Source organism: Petaurus breviceps, unplaced genomic scaffold, assembly GCF_028583685.1.
Source record: "Petaurus breviceps papuanus isolate PSGF00001 unplaced genomic scaffold, PetGlider_PUasm1.0 91133, whole genome shotgun sequence".
Taxonomy (NCBI): domain Eukaryota; kingdom Metazoa; phylum Chordata; class Mammalia; order Diprotodontia; family Petauridae; genus Petaurus; species Petaurus breviceps.
In genome coordinates this window covers 39,011,764-39,034,618 of record NW_027187419.1, presented here as the reverse complement: position 1 = coordinate 39,034,618, position 22,855 = coordinate 39,011,764, and the positions used below count along the sequence as shown (strand labels likewise).

Below are 22,855 nucleotides of genomic sequence, written 5' to 3'. Positions count from 1 at the left end.
ACCATCCAAATGGAGACAAGCCTACTTCTGTTATTGTTTAGCCTTCTGGGTCCAACTTATTGTGGGGGTTTGGTTGTTGTTTTGAACTTTGGTACCTTTACCATATAATGAAAAGAAAGGTCAGAAACCAAATGGTTTCTAGGATGTGCTGTTTCCCCTTTTTTGGTCCTTTTCTAGTTTGTAATTTATACAGCCTGGATTCTACTACATAAATAGAATCAAAATAAAATAAAAGATCAAAGTCAGGAGCTGGATACATTGAAATCTGTTTGATCTTCAAATATTTAATGTACTTATAGGTAGTAAGGGGCTTAGCCAAGAAGATTTACCATTTCACCCACCAGGAGATCACTATCCCAGCATTGCTTATTTTTATCTTGTTCTGTTTTTACTCTGGACTGATTATTTTCTTCAGTGTGAGTACTTCCCAGCACGGAAATTTCCTCCATCAATGCAGATGAGTAACTCAATTTTTTATATTAGTAGACTGTTGCCTATGAAGGGGAAAATAGGAAACAATCATTTATTAAGCACTGACTATATGCCAGATACTGGCACTAAGTGCTTTAAAATGATCTCATTTGATACTCACAACAACCTTGTAAGATAGGGCCTATTATTATTCTCATTTTACAGCTGAGGAAACGGAGGCAGCTAGAATACAAGTGACTTGTCCAGGTCTCATGGTTAGGAAGTGTCAGAGGCAGAACTTTAACCTATCTTCTTGACCTCAAGATGAGCAGTCTTATATCCATTTCCATGCTTACTTTCATCCTAACAATAGATTATTGAAATATACCTAACCAAAAGGGCCATAGAATCATAGAATTAGAAGCTGGATGGGACTTTGTAGGCCATTTAGTCCAGCCCATACCTGAACAAGAATGGCTTCAACTGCACCTTAAGCAAATGGTCATCTAGCCCTTTGCTTGAAGGCCTCCAATATGGGGGAACCCAATACTTTCCAAGGCATCCCATTCCATTTTTAGGGTCACTGTAATGATCTAGGTTTTCCTTACCACTTAGGCCAAAACTGTCTCTCAGGTAGAACACACCTATTACAATTCCCTCATCCATACCACAGTTCTTCAAATATATGATGCCAGTTACCATGTCCCTTCTTAAGTTTTTTTTCTTTTATAGTCAAGTGAAACATCCCCAGTTCCTTCAACCAATCCTTGTATAGCATGGTCTTGAGGCGATTCATCATCTTGGTTGCCCAAAAGGACACTTTCCATGATATCAATGTCCATTCTAATGTAAAGGATAGGCATAATTCTTTCTCCACTCTCTCCTAAATTCAGTCAAATTTTGATTTTAACAAAGCATGTGATCCCTCTATGAGATGTAAACACTTATGAATGAGTCAAGAGGGGAACCACACAATTGGCCAAAAAAATTTAGCCATGTCCCTGGGGATTTTTAAGTAGTTAATCTCTGGATGAACTCCAGCAGCTGGAGATGAGGAGAGACTTCAAGTCAGGATCTGCCAGTGCAGGGAGACCCCTTTAGGAAAAGAGGAAGGATCTTCTCTTCCACTCTTAATGGACCTCATAGACTTGAAGGGGTACTGCTTGACCAATAGGATTCATAGCATCCAGCAGGGAGCAGAAATGCCCTCTTCAGGTAGACACAAATACAGTGAGATCGTCACTCAAGAGAAGAGAGACAGATTCTAGGAACCCATCTAGCAGAGACCCAGTACCTAATGAGAACCACAGGAAGCTGTCTAAGCCCTGAAGGAAGAGGACTTGTGAGCAGCATGTGCTACATGTATGATTTCTCCACATTTACCTACTACCACTATACTTTGAGAGCATGCATCCCATAAAGCTTCGGTGAATATTTCTTAAAAACTCAATATCCATCTATTCCCCTGTTATCATTCAGTATCCTCATTATCCCCCATATATAGTAAGAAGACACCAATCCATTAACTTAGAGACTATGTGTATACTTCTTGGAAAGTATAGTATGGGATTATAAAAGGAATGTTTTAGGATTATAATCCTTTTTTATAGCCACCTGCATCTAAGTGGCACGGTAGATAAAATACAAATCTTGTACAAAGTAAAATATGAATTCAAATACAGCCTCTGACATGTCCCTTAGCTGTGTGACTCTGGGAAAGTCACTTAAACTTTCTGCCATTTTTATCTGTAAAAGGGAGAAAATCTCTCCCAGGGGTTTATGAGGATCAAATGAATTAATATATGTGAAGCACTTTGCAAACCTTAAAATGTTATATAAATATGAATTATTAGGTGGCAAAATAGTACCTGACCTGGAGTCAGGGAGACTCATTTTCCTGAGTTCAAATTTTACCTCAGATACTTATTAGCTGGACAAGTCACCTAATTCTGCCTCATTTTCTCATCTGTAAAATGAGCTGGAGAAGGAAATTGAAAACTTCTCTAGTAGCTTTGCCAAGAAAACCCCAAATGGGGTCACGAAGAGTTGGATACAACTCAATAACAATTTATAATTTTCTTTTAAAAATTATATATGTGTATATATGTACATATTTTTAATAAAAAAATATGCTTTCTTTCCCTTCTTCCTACATTCTCCTCACATTGAGAATGAAGGAAAAACAAAACCCTTATATAACTATAATCACACATATATGTGTATTGATTGCCATTTGAAAAAATATCTTTGCTAAGAGCTAATTGAATCAATGGACTAATTGTTATTAGGAAGCGCATCAATAGGGGCTTGTAAGCTACAGCTTCAGGGACATAGACCCAATGGGGTATCTATAGCACCTGAGGTAGCAGCTGTCCTCTGGGGACCCAATCTTTAAGTATATGTTTTGGGAGTACTCTAAAGGGGTTACTACATTACAATGTGTTGCCTCTACAATATTCTAGCTGTAGTCCAGGGAAAGTACAATGGGACTATTGCTTTCCTAGTCCTGGGCACTATACTTCTTCAAATGTAGCCCAAGATCGCATCAGTTTTTTTTTGGTTTTGATAACACAATGTTAATTCATATTGAGCTTGTTGCAGGCCACTAAAACCCTCTGATCACAGGATCTACCTAGATTTAGAGTATAAGAGATCTTAGAGTGCCCTTCATTTTTTAGAAAACTGAAGCTCAGAAAGGTTAAGTGGCTTGCCTGAGGACACAGTTAGCAGGTAATAGAGCTGGAATTTAACTATGACTCCAAATATAGCACTTTTTTCACTGTATCAGACTGGTTTCCACATCTTTTTTTCAGTCAAATCATTGTCTATCCACAATTATCTCTTTTGAGCTCCATTGTAAGACCTTTCCATTTTGACTTCATTAATATGGATGCAGATTGCAGTCTTTCCATGTCTTCTCATCCTATGTAACTTTTGTTCAGATACTCCTATAAATTATTTACAATAGAGTCACTCAACTTCCTGGGGACATTACTATAGATCTTTCGATGTTTCATAGTTACTAATAGAAAGCAAAGGTGGCCCATTGTTATGACCCACATTCACTTCCAAACATACATCTCTCTGATGACATCTTTTAAAGTGCTTCTCCTTTGCAATTCTTCATTGGTAATATGCTACTGCTACCATATACCTGTCAAATTGCCTTTTGGGTAACACTCAAATTTTGACAATTTTGAAGTTGCTGAGGAATCCAAGAGAATATCAATAACTTCTGACACATATGCGTACTTTGTCAACTCTACAACATTTTTCTGACAAAATTTACACATGCATTCTTCATGAGGAAACAGGCAGTAGGATTTTGGAAATAATACTCCTTAACAGAACAGATCTGTACATAACTGACTTTAAGGCATAGAGATACAATATTCCTTTACTTTAAAAAGCATATAAACTGGTAGAACAAAATACCACTTCAAAAGATCTCCTCTAACAGGGTATCTTCTATGCATATCAAAAATCATACAAGATTTCCTCAAAGATAAAATGGAAATAACTTTGGTAGAAGATGAAGACCCTTTGGTTAGTAATATCAAGAGAGACATAAAATAGGGAAACATGCTTGCCACCAGCAAGGAGCAGCTGTTCCTCATTGGATTATTGTGAGCTATTTGAAGGTAGGTACTGTTCTTGCCCTTCTTTGTGACCTCAGATTATTACCCCCTGTTTCTGGCACATAGTAGGCACTTAATAAATGCTTATTGACTTAAATGGATTTGAATTGAAGGATTCTGTAGAGATGGCAGGGTTCTTTGAATGCTTTTGTTTGTGAATGACATTTTGCCGCTTCGGTCAAGCCCTGGTACATTGCAGATCCGCCCTAAACAAGTTCCACAATCACTCAAAAATTTGGCCCATATAAAAGGAAAATGCAAAAGGATGAAGAATGCTTATTGTCCAGACTATGATGGATGGGCAATCACGTGGGTCAAGAAACACATGAAATTCTTTGGAAGCATTTCAGTGAAAATCTAGGGGAAAGTTAGAAGGTATTTATTATTTCTCATTAGACTTTTTTTTCTGTTGCATTTATGGCTTCAGTCGGTGCTTATTTCTGGGCTCCAAGTTCCGCAAGACACACAAGACCTCTCAAGAAATAGGAAAACTGAAGCATAGGGAGGGTGCATGTGTGTTATGTGGCATCTGAATCTACCGAGGCCGTTAGGAGGGCTACGAGAGGAAAGAAGTCCTAGGTGGGTCAAGGCTCGATTTAGCTGATGACTGCAGGGTTTGTCTGACAGCGGGGAGACAGGCTGAAGGTGGAACCTCCAGCAATTCCAGAGGAGGAATGTAGCCTCTTCCACAGAAGGACAGGTGAGGGGTAGGAGGTGTGTGAGGATTATGTTGATGCCAGGACAAACATTTCCCCTGTCGCTGTCACCCCATGGGGCATCTGTATTCAGACCCTGCTTAAAGTCTTTTACCTGAGGAGCCCGCGGAGAGCACAGAGACCAGGGGACTGTGACCCCTCCACTTAGCGCTTACCCCGTACTTCACTCAGACTTGGTATGGCCCATCTCCCCCCCCCTCCTCCCTTGGTTGATCTGGCAAACTGCGCGCGCGGCCAAGAGAACCACCTCCTCCCTTTCCGCCCCACCTCCTCAGAGAGGACTGTGTGTCTCTAAGACCCGCCTCTTTCTCCCTCACCCAACCCCTTTCGCGGCTGGCCTAGTGCCGGCGGGGTTGCGCGCCCGCGCGCCCCCATCGGAGTTCGGCGCGCCCCCGCGGGGACGCGCCCTTGGTCCCGCCTTCCGCTCCCCGCCTCCCTCCCCCCTTCCCCGGTGCCCCGGCTCGCGCCCGTGCACGGGGGTGAGGAGAGTGGGGAGCCCGCCGCCCACCCGCTCGCTCGCCCGCCCTGCCTCGCGCTCGTACGCACCGCCTCCGCGCCCCCGGTGTGGGAGGCGCCGCCGCGCTCTCCCGGCCGCCCCTGCCCGGTGGATGGAGGGGCCCGTTCGGATCCCAGCCTCAGCCGCCGCCACCGCCGAGCTGGGGGATGACCTGGGGGTGGCTCCCGGAGCCGGCTGCCGCGCAGGACGTCTGTGGGCTTAGCCAGCCCTGCTGAGAGGTGCGGGAGTCCCGCGGGGCTCGCGGGCGGGGGGACACGGGGAGGGGGGCGCGGAAGACGGACCACCCCCGCCGGGGGCACTGGGTCGTGGGGAGGCTCGGGGGGGCGCCGGCGGGATGAGGTGTCAGCAGCCCCGGCTCAGTGACGATGATCCGCCTAGGCAGGTGAAGAGGGAGCGGTGTGCGTGCAGTGTGGGGGCTGCGCGCAGCCCCCTCCCCGACCCTCCCTCCCTTCTCTTCCCTTGCCTTCCCTCCTCCCTATCGATCCCCGCCTAGCCCCTCGAGAGGGACAGTGATTTATATGTAGGGAGAAGCCGGAGAAATTTCCTCCACAATGTATCTTTCTCTGTCTCCACACACTCAGTTACTTCCCAGCCCCAGGGAGTGTATTTTTCCTTCTGTGTAAAGCTTTCTGTGGTTTGCATTATCATTTGCTAAATACATTACAGCTAGCTATTTATTTCAGTCTGCAGCTTTCAGACCTTTGTGTGCTTGCTTTCTCCTCACATCTAGGAATTTCAGTAATAAATCACCGAAGGGGGATAGATAGACTCCCTCACCATTCTCCCTTATTGTTCTTCCCAGCTCCTCCAAATCAGGTGGAAGGCTGGAGAGACTGCTGTTCAGGGTGCTTGCTTCTGCTTCTCAGGACCAGTAAGGGTGGCAGGTGCTTTGTAAGACAGACTTCTTAATAGTGAACTCAACTAGAACTTGGGAGACGTCATCAACATTCTTTCCTAACTCGAACACCTTGGAAAATAAGGTTTGGACTAAAAGGTGACTTGAAATTTGTGCTGACCAGTGAGAGCACAGGGAGCCAGGCTATTTAACGTTATTTTGATAGAAATAATTCACTGATGTGATAACCCCCAAACTGTCAGCTAATTTTGAATGAGTTAATTCTCACCGAAACTCGTTGAAAGCTCTAAACTGACAATTATTTGGGGATTTTGTATTTGTACTTGTGGTTGTCTGTTTTTACATAACTGTGGAGACAGTTCTGCTTTTGTGATAAGATAGAAAAGCTGTGGAAGATTTCTGGAAATTTTAAATTAGCTGCTGTTTTAATATAACTGCTCACAACTAGAGACCATTTTTAGTAACCTGGAGAGGCACAAAATACTCTACTGTAGTTATATGAGAAGGATGGAGAAAACCTGTTTCATTTTGTAAAGACATATGTCCTGGGTGTGTGTTTGGCATTGTGTAAAGCTGAAACATTTTATATCTCTATTAAGAAATGCAGCAAAGATGTGTGTTGTTTAAACTTCATATAAAAACTTGATTATAGAAATTGTATCTTTCTTTGAATAGTTTAGTCAACCAGGAAAATCATTTGCTAGAAGTACTATGTTATTGTTTGTCTAGTAACTCACATGGGATGGATGCTTTGATTGCTATGGGTCTCATCAACCTTCTTTTCTATGGAAAGTGCTTAAACAGTTCCAACTCGAATGCCAGAAAGTACTATACAAAGAATTATAAGACATCATGCTAATAATGTAGCATGTGGCAGTTGCCTTCTAAGTCTATCACTACCCTTACCTCCTTTGCAGGTGCTTTATTTTGGTGTGGGAGGAATTAACACAGACCTTTTCTTCAGATCAGCAAGGTGGCTGGGTCAGTCCAGGATACTAGAAGAGCCAAGTTCTGTCATAGGGTTTTGCTGCTAAAAGGGCCAGGGAAACCTTGTTAAAAAGTTCTTATTCCTGCCTCCCCTCCCTTCCTCCCAGTTTGCTAAGTTTTAGTAACTTAATTTGCTCATGTTTAATTATCCTATGTTCTAGTTTGTTTCATTTCTTGTTTTATTGAAAGCAAAATCTCTGCTTAGATGTTTCTTACATACTGAAAAGTGGCTACATCAGTGCCCTCTATACTTCTGGGGAAATAATTGCAAGGATTACATACTGTTTCAGTGATCAGAGGACAGAGCTAATAGAGATGGGGCATTGAGGAATGACCAAGTTAAAAAATGTGAAAAATAAGAGTTTGTTTTAAAAAGTTTTAATAAGACATCACCTTTATTAGTATTTGTTTTACATAAAATTACAGATAAAGAAACAGTTAAAGTGGAACAAAACTGTCAAAAAAAAGATCTTAATGGGATTGGAGGGGAATGTTTTAAAGTCTAGCCTACTAAATGTTCAGCTTTGAAGGATATGCCCTTAGTGCCTTTTAAAAAGCAAATTTTGTTGGGTTGTATTGATGAAGAATGCTTTGCTGTTTTCACTTTGGATTACATTGAGAAAATCCATTTGAAGTTTGTCGCTGTGTGCTTTTCTTTAGTTCATTTTCAAGAGAAGTGGGAGGGAGGGGCAAAAAAGAAGGGGAAAGAGATTTTACTTTATCCTTTTCAGTTAAAATTAAGGAATCATGATATGGGAAATACAGCATGTCAGTTTGAAAATCTTGGATTAGGAAAAAAAAAACCTGTCTCTTTTCCCCTTCAAGTTTTCTCTTATTGTCTGTGGGCTTTCCACCATTGTCAAGCTTAAAACATACAGTATCATTGTCATCTGTCTTCTAAATAATAGTCCTGAGGTGATATTATTAATGTGGCCTTTTAAAATCAAACTAATTATACTTGCCTAAAAGAGCCACATGTGTGTGATTCTAGCTGCCTGGTGCCTTTTGAGAGCCCTGGAGACAAGCTAGTGAATAGAGCTGAAAATTCATTCTGTATTTGATTAAATGGAACAGACTCGCTGCTCCTTACCCCAGCAGGGGCTATGAGATCTCTTGATCCCCGAAGCGGCTCCAAGACCCTGGGAATTCCATTAGCGAGCACCTGAGGAATTTCTGCCCTGCAGTGCCTTTTTTGTATGTGTGTATGTGTGCGTGTGTAGAGAGAACATAGCAGAGTGGTGATGGGCGGGGGAGGAGGCTACATTAGAAGACTCCATATGTTAGCAGATCTAAAATCAAGGCATGACTTAATAGCTTATCTTGTAAGAGAAAAGCCAAACCCAAAGGCAGACTTATAATCAGGACTTTATTAAAAGTGGAGCTATGGTGGTATGTCTTTTACATTGAAATGAACTTCACTTTAAGGTACAGAAAGTGACTCTTCTGCTGTCTTGTCTGAAGCTAGCACAAGCATATACACGTTTGCAAACGGTAAGTTATTTGAATGATTCGTTGATAAGTATGTAAAGTTGTATTAGAAATTGTTCTTGCCTCTAAATGTTGATGCCTTTGAAATGAATTTTGCAGGTGAAAGCAAATCAGACTATTTTCAGTGAAACTGATTTTGCAGAGGTGGCAACCTCAGTTACTTAGGCATTACTTCAGTTTTTAAAAAAATCTAATTATTTCCATATTTCCATTCTGTTTCTTATATTGATGATAGCGTTTTCACTCATTTAACATTCTGATCTTTTCTTTTGATTTATTAAGAATTTATCTTTGTTACTTGAGGCTATTTTTCTAACATTGCTTCAGGAGTTTTTTCAAACTCTGCCATGCTGTCTTGGTAGGAGACAAAACTAAATAAAAATATGATTGAATACCATAAAACCTTAAAAATTTCAATATTCAGAGTAACAGTGTATTGATGTGAATATTATTTAGAATTAGTTCACTTTGTTTCTCTTATGCTTTTCTGTGTGGCTCAGTTCTGAATTATAACCTAGGCTTTCTAATGACTGATACTAATGATTTTTGTCTGTGGGTAAGAGAGCTAATATTGATAGTGAATTCTACTGGTAGAGCATGCCACTGTATCTTAAAGCCTTGTATCTTTGGGCAGGTATTCAGTATGCATGTTTGAAGTTTTATTGATTATATTTTGTCATTAGCAGGATCTCTCTTCTGTCTTACTTTCCTTCCCTATCATCTCCTACCAAATTCTTCCTATACTAAGACAGGCTTAGCAAAATTAAGAGGTTTGAATTTGGAATTTGAAGTTGAAATTAAGAATGTTTTAAATTTTTACCTCACATTTAGTCTAATGTGTGCCATCTACTACTCATAGTCAAGTGGAAAGGGCTTACTGAATAAATTGGAGTAAACAGTGAAATTCAACTTTGATTATGTCATGGGTTTACATTTGTTTAGTTGTTTAGGTAAGATATATTTTGGTGATCAGAATACAAAAAAGTTCTTGAAACAACATTTCATATTTCCAGTAACAATCTAGAATATTGAGTAGGGGCTTCATTTCTGAAAGTCATTGGGATACTTTTAAAACATGATTTTAGGATTTCATTTTGTTTAGTAAGAATGAGGCATGAAGGAAGTTAGCCAGAAGTCTGACATACCTTACTTGACAAAAAAAAATGCACTGGTTACACTGAGTTGTCTATTTAGGTAACACTACTACTTATTTAGTTGATTCCACTTGAAAATGGTTAGTTTATTTTATTTTGAAATGACCCACATGCAAACAAAGGATTGAGAATTTGATATAGCATTTTTTTTTTTGCTATCCTTGAGAATATGTTATCCTTTTGTTAACTTAATGTGCTCTGTTGCTCAAATTTTCTGTCTTTGAAATACTGTCAGATGAGTTTTTAGATGTTGGCAATAATATAGAATCATCTAAACCTATAATCTCAGAGTATTGTTAGCATTTGTTAAACATTCTGAATAAAGAACTTTGTTTTATGAAATACTCAGTGGCATGTTTTATTAGCATTTTTTTGTTAGGTTCCTGGCCAATGAAAAAAGATCTTTTTTTCCCAGAAGCAGCATAAAAATTCCTATTGGCTCTCTCTTTTTTTTTTTTTTGTGATAGTAGTATTCTTACTTTTGTTTAGTGCTGTACAGTTTACAAAATGCTTCTACATAGTGTATCTCATTTGATCCTCTCAACAACCCTGTGAAGTAGATGAGGTTTTTGTTTTTTTTTTAAATCTTCATTGGCAAATAAGGAAACTGATAATCAGAGAGAAATGAAATGATCTACCAAAGGTCACACAGCAGCAGAAGCCAGTACTCTTTTCCAGGCCTTCTGACTTTTAGGTCCAGTGCTTTTTCCTTGCTGCTTTTAAGAAAATAATTATGTTATTTAAAGACAGTTATTAATCAACAAACATGTGCTGACTCTGATAAAACCACCTCAGGGCCCACATTCCACAAAATCTTTCCATATCTTCCAATTCTCAGAGGATGGAATTTGGGAACTGGACAATAGGAGATGTAAAGTATAGCATATCAGAAAGGAGTGCTTTCTAAGGTATCTAATATTTTAACTGCTTAGTAGACCAGAGTTTATACTCAGAATTGTAAATTAGCAACATTTGTCTCAATGTAAAGAAAATGTGCATTTTGCCTTAAAATGTAAGCAAGAATAACACGATACATGGTAGAGGGTTACTTGTTATGAAAATGTGAACAAACTGAACACATTGGTATTATGTCTTGTTTTTCAACAAAAATTATTTTTTAGGTTCAAAACTCCAAACCTACATCATAATAAATATTTCTTAGACACTGTCCTTCCTAAAATTTACTTTCATACTATACCTATTTGTTTTTTGAGTTTTTTGTTTATATTGAAATATTTGTTTATATTTATATTTATATTGAGTATGCTGAATTTTGTTTTTGTACCTAGAAAAGCTTATGAAGAAGCTGAGTCAGTTTCTTATCTTGGATGGGATTAGGGAAGAAAACCCTAAAGCAAAATCCTTTCTGTATTGTCTTCTTCCCTTTTTACAAAATTCTGATGACATATCTTCTAGTTGTGTAAACACCTTAGAAATTTCTTCATCCTTTCTAGTCATTTTACAGATGAGAGAACTGAGGCACAGAGGGATTCTGATTTGCCCAAAGTCACAGAGAATAGGGTCTTCAGACTCTGAAGGTAAGGCTTTCCCATACTTTGGAAGAATCTCACATTTAGTTGAAACACTAGTCTCCTCCTCTCCCCCCCCTTCCCATTATATTTGTTTTGTGGGAGTGGGAAGGAGAGGAGTGTGTTTTAACTGCTGGAAGGAGACTTGGTAAAGGTATTCAGAAGCAATACATGGTATTACTACTCCAATTTATGTTTTGCACTCACTGTGTTTATGGTACTGTGCCAATTACTAAGGATACACATACACACACAGACACACATACGAAAACAAGACTGTGCCTATCCTCAAGGAGCTTGCATTCTGATGGGGGAAGATAACACATAAAGGGTAACTGGAAAGGCACAGCAGTATGCCTTGGAATAGTTTGGGAATTAGAGGCCAATAATAGGCAAAAAGCATACCTGTCAGGACTGGGGCCTAGCGACTGAGTTCAGCTTACTAGTGCATAGAAGATGAATGTATAGAAGTTGGTCATCAGCTCTTATAGCCCCAGAGATTGAGAGGTTCTCTGAATCATTAAATATCTTTCCCAGATCTCACTGTGGCAGGGTAAAGTAAAGTAAAGAGAGACAAATTCATGGTGTGAACTATTAAGGTTGTATTATATATATATGTATACAAACACGTTACATTGGGGATTAAATATGAAAGATAACTCACCTGCCTATTTACATGAATCATAGCATGGATCCAAGTCTGTCCTAGGGGAAGTATAAGCCAACAGGCCTAACAGAGCTGGAAAGGCTTCAAGTCAAGGGGTTGTTAGAAGACCAGCCTAGTTAAATTTGGAGAAGCTCATGACTAGTGGACTGGACACCAGCTGATGAAAATTTTTGGCTGTAGCAACTCAAGAATATGTACAGTCGGGTATATCCATGCATATCCTATCAGGATAAACTATAGGTTTCCATCTGCATTGGTGGAGGGAGTACCCATGTTGATGAAATACAAATCCTTGAAATGTGGTAATTAGAAGGATATAGATTTTAGTTCAATGTAAGGAATTTTTCTATTTTGGGGCTGAACAAGTTCATTATACAGACTAAAATAATGTTTCCTGTTTTTTTAATTATTCAATATCAGGGTTATTGCAAAGTGGTTTCTTATATAGAGCCCCTTCTAATTCTGGTATTCTATAAATCTATGAAATAGGTTTGTGAAGTGGTCTGGAACCTAACCACCTTTTATAACATTCTTAAGGGGAAAATGTATCCTGACTTTCAAAAAAACAAGTTACAAATGAACTTTAGGGAGTGTATTCCTTTTATAAATTGGGGATTGCCTTTATTTGTTATCCTTTTTCATAACCCTCATATTATCCCAACTAGTTAAGTGTTAAGTCTGTTTGCCATATTCTTACTAAAGGGAGAATGGGGGAAACAGAATGGAAGGGGTTTTCTGAAATATATCAATACATACCCCTCTTAGCTACTATTCTCTATTTTTAGCACACCTGTGAACTTTCCAAAACATTCTCTCACACTTTGGAACCTCCTCTTGCCATATCCTACCTAACTGATACCATAACTGTATAAAACATGAGTAATAAAAGACAAACACCACTAAATGGATCTTAAGTAAAACCTCACTCCAGTTAACCAGATTTTTTTTCTTCTGTGTTTGACTATTAGGAGAACGAAGCAGGTCATTTATATAAAATTGTTTTTAAAAAATGAGAGATTTATTAAAACCATTCACTTTTTGGTGTATATTGAGGTCAATACACTCATTTAGCCCAGTATTTTATATCTCCTAATCCATGGCAATAATATTTTTCAGTGACAATTGATGTTTAGAATGATGAATTGGAGTCACTGTAAAACCATGAAACATCAAGAAAGGGTTAAATTATGTTCTGTACTTTATAAAGCAGTGTGTTGTGCTCTGTAATGTTGGGCAAATTACAGATTTCTCTGGGGCTTAATTTTCTCCTCTGTCAAAAGTGGAAAATAATACCTATTATCCCTATTTCTTTGTTTTGTTCTGAGGATCAGACTGTTACATGGGAATGTATTGAAAGTTGGTTTTAAATATGTGTGTATCTATCATATGCATAAGTATATATACCATACATACTCTTTACACACTTGACCCTTTTGCCATTACCATCACCCCCCATCTTGTAGGGTGATGAAACTCAGAATGATGTGATGTGTAATGGATGTCAAAGGGTCTTGACTCCCTGGAAATAGAAATAGTTGTGATGGGAAATTCTCCCTTTTAAAAGTGAACAATCAGAAACCAACGAAATCTGTTAAACTCATATGCCATGTCTAACAATTCACCAAGCTTAGAACAGTAATGAGTATTAGAACAAATATGAGAATAAAGAAAGAGAAGAGGTAAAAAGAATAGATAACTCCAGGAAAATCATGTCACATTATCAGAAGATTTTACTCGTACTTTTACATTTAAAAACTATTCAGATTTTAAAAAACATGTATTTTAGATATGTCACTAATTGCTGTGTATAGAATTGTTTGAAATACATGTGGGGGAAGGGGGACAAAAAACTGGAAACAAATTAGATGCTTGCTATTTGATGGTTGACTGAACAAATTATGTGCATATCATGGGGATTTTTTGTGCTTGAGGAATGATGAATATGATAAATTCAGAGAAATATATTCAAGAAAACTTGAATGAACTGAGGCAGAATGAAGGAAGCAGAATCTGGAGAATTCACACAATAACTACAGTAATGTAAATGGGGAAAAAAATCACTAAAGACCCACTTGCTATTCCTGTACTGGAGATCCTATTTCCCTCCTGTTTTTGCTCAGGTCATCTATGGCTGGAATGTACCTCCTCACCTCTTGTTTTGTACAATCCCTAACTTCCTTCAAAGTTCAGTTCAAGTGCCACTTCCTGCTGAGACCTGTATTGATTCTCATTGGCTATCTACCCCTTCTCCCTCAGCAAATTGCTTTGTATGAACTTTGTATTTACTTTTCTGTATATGTTTGTTTGTTTTTTCCCTCACTACAGGCTGTAACCTCGTTGGGGCCAGGTATGATTTGCTTTTGACTTTGTATCCCCAGAGCCTAGTGCATAGACACATAAGTATCTTTTGAATGAACCCAGATTAAATGCAATGACCTATCATGGTTCCAGAGGCCAGATGATAAAACATACTTTCTGTTCTTTTGCTAGAGAGGTGATAGACTGAGAGTATGAAATGTTGCATACCCAGTCACCTGTGGCCAGTATATTGGTTGGTTTGCTTAGTTTTTTGTTTTTTTTTTTGCTTAGTCTTTTGTTACAAAGATGGGCCCTTGTGGGTAGGGGGAAGAAGAAGTGAGGGGGCAGTGACTGCGCTTTAAAAAATAAAAGACAACAGTAAAATGTTAAAAATATGTATATTATGATACAATATTTGGTATTTGGAATTTAGTGGCATCATTGACTTAAAGTCAGACTATCTGGGATTGATTTCTAGCTCAGACACTGCTCTATCATTTAATTTCTTTGAGCCTCAGTTTTATCAATAGTACATTGATGTTAATAATAATTTCACTAGAGCCGAAGTTGCATAATGCTTAAAAAGCTGGCCTTAAAGTTAGGAAGACTGATTGAACTCCTACCCTGACACATACTGGCTGTGTGACCCTGGCAGTTTACTAAATCTCTCAATGTTCAGGCACTTTTGTAAATCTTAAATTTAGAAAAGGTACTAATCTGCATTGGAAAAGAGAGTTTTTCCTTTGGACTTCTATATAGTAATAAAAATCTCAGATCTGGTTTAAAAAATTGCAGAATCGTTGCAAAGAAAGTACTTTATAAACTGCAAAATATTATAAATGTGAGCTAATGTCATTCATGGTGTCTTGGGTTGTTTAAATATTAAAGCTATATTCTGGTCTCTCTCTTGCCAAGAAACAAACTGAGCATTGTTCTCTGTGTATAGTAACAGAATGCAAGCAATTAGTATTTGCTTCTGTACTATAATTTGATGTCTATTTGTAGATAATTGCATACACTACCTACTTGGAGGTGAAATTGGCAAGGGAAATGATTAATGGATAAAGTGCTACTTTTATCAGGCTGTGAAATTGTTGTGACATCAGAACTTGGCAGTTTATTTTACTTCAATAAAAAGAAAAATAGCATCACAATCTGTGGGTGAGGCATTAATTCTTTTCTCATTTATTTTGGCTTATTTTCATGGTCTTGGCCTCTGGGCATGTGTTGTACAGTAAACTAACATCACACTTGATAAGCAGTAAAGACTGCGGTGTGTATGGGGGGGAGAATGGTTTCAGTTGGTATTCATTTGTATTAAAAACTGCTAACTAGCTAATTTTTTTAGAGTTTAAACTGTTATCTGTATTTTGTACCCTTCAGATTTCTGGATCTGGTTTGGAAACACAAGGAGAACATACATGTTTAAAATGGAATCTGACATAAAACATTGTAACATAATAGCTTGGAGTTCTACAGAACTGTGTTCCCTAAAGAATAACTATGTATAGAAAAAGCAAGGTAGTTGACTCATAATATAGTTATCTCCTACCACTGGACCCAAAGAAAGGGATTCACTGTATCCATGTCACCATAGTAATCTGTGAGAAATGATTGTGTAAAACATGACCATCTGTGTAAAACATTGAGCTTTTGGGAGAAAGGTGCTATAGAAAGTGCTAATATAGGCTCATATCTGTTATTGTACTCATAGCTATGCAGTTAATTACATCAATCCAAAATGTTTTCTACTTTCATTTTTTCTTATTTTTACATGTGTAGTTTTCTCTGTTTTAATGGAATTGGAATTTTAGATTTTTTAAGTTGAACGATAAACCTGTCAACCCCCAAATGAAGAAATAGATAATTTTCATGTTCTAGCAGGTTGAGGTCCCTAAAAATCACTAAATATAAGGAAATGAATAAATTTAAGTTCCTGAATTAAATTTAAACATATTTAAATTTTCAAATGGATTGACATTTTTATGCTAGGATGTCTCAATTGAATTATGCTGGAAACTGACTATAATATTGTTCTTAGGGTCCAGGTTTGTGGGTTGCTCATTATTAATGAAACCACCTTTATTACAGTGCCATTTCAGTACTTCATTTAATCACTTACGTGCAGTTCAATAATAATTTGTCTTAAATTTTTATTTCTGCTTTCTAGAAAATTATAGCAAGTTACCCTGCAGTTGGTTCTGAATTGGTTTTAATAGATTCTAAACAAAATTCTGAACAGAATTAAAACTTTTTTTTCACTTGAAACAAGTTTTTAAAAAATTTCTAATATGTAGCTTATTAGAACAATTTATGTAGTTTTGAGCTTCTAGTATATTTTATCCTTTCAAAATATTAAAAACTGCTTCCATTTCAATTTTTTAAAATTTATTTTTATTTTGGAGGGTGAAGGCAAAGCACTTGGGGCTAAGTGACTTGCCCAGGGGTACACAGCTAGTTAAGTGTCTAGTGTTTGAGACCGGATTTGAATTTAGGTCCTCCCAGTTCCTGGATTGGTGATCTATTCACTGCCTATTCTCTGCACCTCCATTTAAATTTCAATCAAAATACCATCTGCTTTGCTCTTTGTTCCCAGCTGTCCTTAAAGAGATCTAGCTCAAAGACTTACCTGATGCCTTATATGGCTCTTCCTTTAGAAATGATCTTTTCTTGTTCCACCTAAATGACCTTGGGCTAACACTTAATCCTCTGGGCCTTAATTTCCTCATCTGTAAAATGAGAGAGTTTGGACTAGATGACCTGTAAGATCTTCCTGCTCTAAATCTGTTATCCTTTAAAAATCTTAAATCATTAGTCACAGTTGAACAGATAACTATTAAGTATTTGGGGATACATAAATGGAATTTACAGTATAATGTAATGGGGAATAAAGATGCAAATATGATACAAGGTAACAATAAATCAGTTACATAATAATTTTAAACCCACTTTTTGGGGATTTTTTTTGAGAGTCAGGTGGGGTTTGGTGACTTGTCCAGGGTCACACAACTAGTCAGTATTTGAGGGTGGATTTGAACTCAAGTCCTCCTGACTTCAGGACCAGTGCTCTATTATACCATCTAGCTGTGGCAAAGTATTTTCTTTTTTTTTTTTTATTAATTAATTTAATTTTAGTTTTCAACACTCATTTCCACAAGATTTTGAGTTATAATTTTCTCCCCGTCTTTCCCTATCCCCACCCCAAAATAGCAAGCCTACTGAATACCCCTTCCCCCAGTCTGTTCTCTCTTATATCTTCCCCCATCACAAAGTATTTTCTTCATAACAAATGAGAAGCAACTTGGAGTGGAGAATTCCAGACTTAGAGTAGAAAAATCCATGTTCACATCTTGCTTCTGACACTTACTAGCTATATGCCATGAGCACTCTTTACTCATTGATAATGAGTATAACAGTTCTTATAATACCTACCATACAGGGTAGATTTGAGTCTCAAATGAGTGGAAAGATCATTGAATTCAGAGTCCTAGGACATGACTTCTAATTCTGCCTCTGTTATTGCCCATGTGACATTAGACAGGTCACACAACCTCTCTGGGTCTCATTTCCCCCCTCTGTAAAATGAAAGAGTTGGAACAGATAATATCTGCATCCCCTTTAGATCTAAAAGGTAATATGTAAAATATTTTGTAAACCATAAAATACTATATACATGTCAATTATCATTTCTTGGTTCAAATCTGTGACTTCATTTGTGTGGAAAACTCCCAGTGGGTCCTCCCTTCACTTATGCAGATAGGCAGTTCTTGAGTAGAGCTTTTCTGGGGCAGAGAAGTTAAATAGTCACATGCATAAAGGGTTTTGGAGGCAGACCTGAATCCAGTTGCCTTTTACTCTGAGGTTATCCCTGTACTCTCTGCTCCATGTTACCTCTCAGTTGTTTTTGTTGTCATGATAGTGGTAATATAGTGCAAATGTTAATATAACCATTTTAGAGATGAACCCCCCCCCCCAAAAAAAAAAAACAAACCTCAGGCCCAAGGTGACTTGATAAAGCAAATAAGAATTAGAATTATAAATAGGTTGTGATAAGAATAAAGGAGTATTTCAAAAAATATACTACTAGAAATTTGGGGAAAGGAGAGAGCATTTGGGCTGGATGGTTCTGGAAAGACTTCCTAGAAGTGGAGAGAAGAATATCAACATGTAGAAGAACTTAAGAGAGAATTGTAGTGAAATTTGGTGAGGAGTAGGGGATTTGGGAGAAGCATTTGAGTCAGTAAGTATTGTAGTTTATCTGTACTGTGGAGTGTTGTAGGAAGGAGAGTCAAGTGTAATAAGAGTAGAATAATATTTAGTTCTTTTGAGATGATTATTATTTTAGCTAGATTTCTGTTAAGAGAGCTTAAATATCCCTGGGTCATGTTTTATTTATAGATCTTTTTATGATCGGTATTCTTTGAGGTGATATTTCTCAGTACATATTTTTGGTGCTGAAGTTTCTGAGGGCATGGAAAGACAGTTTGAAGTTGTTGTAAATGGTTGAGGTTAATTTTTAAAGTCTTTGTCATGGTGGTTAGGTCTTAAAATAATTTGGCAGCTGTTAATATGTGACAGTACCCACACTAGGACTTTTAATTACATAGTACAACGTGTTCAGTGATTTGATATTAGTGTTTTGCAGAATGGGATACATTTTCAACTCAAGGAATTAACTACATGATTCTTATTAATATCAACAGAAATTTTGCAGCTAGATCCTGTATATCATGTTAAATGAGAATCTTGGTAAATCCAGAGTGTGGTTCTCTTCCCTCTTCCCCATTCCCCTCTTCCTCTTTGAGTACCATAGTAAAACCTTTAAAAAAAATAATGCCTTGTTTTGGTTGACCTTTTGTGACTTCTATCCCTAAATAAGTAGCTTAACAAGAAGAACCTTATTAGCATTATTGAACACTAGCGGCTGAATATCCTCTTTGCTTAGCTAGATAGAAATTATATCTAGAATACTGAGCTGGTCGTGATTATAGATGTTAGTTGGCTGTAGAGTTACATTAACAAGAAGTCCCATATCATACATAGAAGGCTTTTAAAATCAAAGACTAGGAAACTGATTTCTAGATTTCAGGATTTAGGATTTTTCATTCTTCATTGTTGAAATGTGAATCTTCTGGAAGAAAAACCCTTTCATAGTTGACATTTAGCAGGCAAACAAAGTCTATATTAATTTGTAAAGGTCTTCTCTAATTCATTGAAAAATGAAATGAGTGGACAGAGTATACTGTGGTACCCTTAGACAATTTAATAGTAAATCATATGGTTTAGGCAAGCTGGATGGTAACAAAGAAATGACAAGTCTTGCTTCTTCAGAGCAAACCTCTTGTCTGCTTCCAAGCCCCGCAAGCCCACAAGAATGGTTTCCAGGGAACTTGAAGGGCGAAATCATAGGTCGTTGCATGCATAGCCATATGGGGAATCAGAACAAACTTTCTGCTAGTTAGGTTCTCTACTAAGCAGTCACTTTCAACAATTGAAACTCTTGTTGTAGAGTCTTTATTATTCTATGTGTAGCATACCTTTTCTTCTTCCTTCCCTTAAGACGGGGAGAGTTGTCACTCCTTCAGTGTTTTTGAACATATGTATTTTCAAAGTTATTTGCTTTTCTTTTGGTCCCTCACAATAAATGTCCAAGATTAGTATTGTGGTAGTATTTTCATGAGGACCAGAAACATAGAGGTAGTGATTAATGAGAAAAGTCTGAGGGTTCTCATCCACTTCAAAGTCAGATATTGACGCTTAAGCATTTTTTGTTGTTGTTGGCATTTTAGGGATAAGGGACATATTGCTTAAGCATTTCTTCTTTCTGATATCAGAAGCAATATGGTATAATGGGCAAAAAACCAACCTTAGAGCCAGGAAGGTAAGGGTTTAATCTTGTCTCTGACACATTTTGACTGTGTTACCCTGGATAAGTTACTTCACCTCTCAGTGGTGTAGGCAGCTCTCTAAGACTATAAGTTGAAAAGGTGATGATTTGCATTGGTAGAAATGTCCTTACCTGGGAGTTCTGAATATCATTGAATCACAAATCTAGTCCCAAAATAATATATAAGTTTTGAAATTTCTGTAGTATAAAATTGTGGATTTCAGCATAGATTAAAATGATTGAAACTATAAAATGTATTTGCCATGATTTTTTCTTTTAAGATAAGTAAAAATGACACTATGTGTCCTAAACCATGGATTCTATGTCATAATATTGAGTTGTTTTTTCCCCCAAGATACAGTGAAAATACCATTCAACCTCTTCCATTTGAAAAGGTTACTTCAAATTTATTTCTTTTAACTCCTAAGTGACTGTTTCACTTTTGCTTGTAGCTGTAGGAAGTATTAATATTTTTCGGTACATTTTTTAGAACAGGCATATCATTACAGCATTGAAAATACTTGGCTGCTTAGGAACAATATCATTTTAACCCTGCTCATAATGGAGTGTGAAAACTTTTTTTTTCAGTTTACATGCAATCTTAGAAAAACAATATTTTTATGTGATATTAATGGCAAACTAAATATAAAATCTAGAATGCTGTAATCTTTCTTTTCTTCTTTGTTAATAATATAGTGTACTTTCTGTACCAGAAGAGACTACTTTAGGATCTGGTAAATATTGAGATTTTAAAAAATCTATCCTAATTGCTTGGATGGAATAGAATGCTTGACCAAATCTTGCTGCTTAATGCCTCCCTTTCTGCAGTAGATAGATATTTGGGGTTCATTTTATGATAATAATTACAATCATGAGTTTAATTAGAAGGTAAAATTGGCATGGTTTTAGCAGCTTAAGTCGTATGGATTTTTGGTCATTGATCTTACATTAACAAAGTGAAAGATTATAAGTATCTGCAAGGAATTGATGACTTTTCAGAGTTCTAACTTGATAGAGCAGATTTAAAGTGAAGACAGTAAAACATTATTAAAAATTAAGTTTGCTACTCTTCTTTAGGATGGTGGAGAGCTGGGTGGGGCTATAAATGGGAGCAGAGACCAGCTCCCAGCAAGAGGTGTGAGGCTGTTTATTTTCACTTTGAAAATGTATATACGACAGAAGGAAAACTCTGGCCTTACTTAACCTAAGCAAGTCATTACTTATCTGGGATCTGGCAAGCAATTTGATTAAGGTTGACAGAGCTCATATAATATCAGGATCTGTTCCCTTCCCCTCTTGTGATTGATGAGCTTTTTGTCTGTAATCTTAAAAAAAAGGAAAAAAGAAAAAACTGAATAAGAATGAACACTAGCTTTGTAGCTTTCTGGTGAACAAGTATAAACCAAGATTTAAGTAGTTGTACTTTCATACATATAATAATTTCATACTATAGTGAATGGCCTGTTAATTTTTGGTATATAATTTTTAACAGATAACTGGCTTATTATTGGAGTATTAAAATAATATCTGTAGTTCCAAAGATTGTATAATTTGGCTTTTTAAAATAAGTTATTTAATTACATTTTTGAAGATCCTATACATGTCTTTAGCCATCTTGTTCATGGTGTTCTATTGCAGTCATAGATTCACCAAGTGTGTTATTTTGCCTATATGGCATGGCCTCTTCACCACAATTCTTGAATAAAGATTCTTTTTGAAGTGGTTTGTTTTTAATCTGGGGACATTTCTTAAACTTCAGCTATTCACTAGTGAGATAAGAAAATGATTTTGACAAGTACAACAGAATATTACACTATTAATACTGATCAGTGGTAATACTGGCCGCTTGCAAATTTAAGACGCTCAGTTGCTTGTTTCATTCTTACTGCTAACAGATATGATATTGAGTGTGATCATATTTTTCACTGTACTGGGGTGAGTTCAATTAAAAGAAATTTTGTAGTGACTTACTTTAATCTTTATCCTACTGGACATGGTTGTGGAATCATTAAACATTTTATTTTGTGACATACAGATTTTACTGAATTGATAAAGTTGGGGATCAACAATTTTTACATCAATTGAAGCCTTAAACTTAGGAGATTTTCAGACTCAATAATATATTAAGTGAAATGCACTGACTGCTGAAATATGATATTTCAGTTCAGCTCTATTAGACATAAAATTTAAAAAAGAAAAAAAAATTCTGGCAGCTGCAAGTCCATGAGAGTGGACAGAATTGCTTTGGTGCTGGTAAGGTTGGGGTTCATGAAAGGGAATGAAAGACGAGGTAATTTTTCTAGCTCCTACTGAATTTAGTATTGGTGACATACGGTCCAGCCACTATCTTGGTTGTCCTTACCTTAAATTTTCATCTTGATCTTTTGGACTATTTTTCTTTATATGAAGATAGGTCTTTTATGATGGAAAAATGTAATTTACTTATGGGCATATTTTGTATCTAAACTTATAAGAGTGCATCCATTCTAAAAAAGTAAAGGGTAACTATTTTTGGCAACTTATTTTTATTTTTTTGCCAACTTTTAAAAAAATTAATGATACATTTTTATTTTAAAAGTCCAAATGTTGCCTTTCTTGGAATATACATACATACATACACACATAGATGTGTGTATATGTGTGTAAACTTTAATAATGATCTTGATTCTTTTGTGTACCCTTTAAAAATTTCGGACATTTTGTGTTT

The 22,855-nt window shown here is 37.0% G+C and overlaps 1 protein-coding gene across 13 annotated transcripts in view; it reads left to right on the top strand.

Moving 5' to 3' along the window:
• Nucleotides 1-22,855, top strand: part of CDON (cell adhesion associated, oncogene regulated) — a 191,209-nt gene that overhangs the window by 65,003 nt on the left and 103,351 nt on the right. For 2 of the 13 annotated variants that reach the window (XM_069079824.1, XM_069079830.1), the window contains exon 1: nt 8,331-8,616. The exons of 5 other annotated variants lie outside the window; for them this stretch is intronic. The gene's annotated coding sequence lies outside the window, so the exon portion shown is untranslated. Of the gene's footprint in view, nt 1-5,320; nt 5,501-5,912; nt 6,277-8,330; nt 8,617-11,221; nt 11,306-22,855 lie in introns of those variants that run through there. 6 more of the 13 variants (XM_069079825.1, XM_069079829.1, XM_069079828.1 and 3 more) reach the window with 6 other exon arrangements.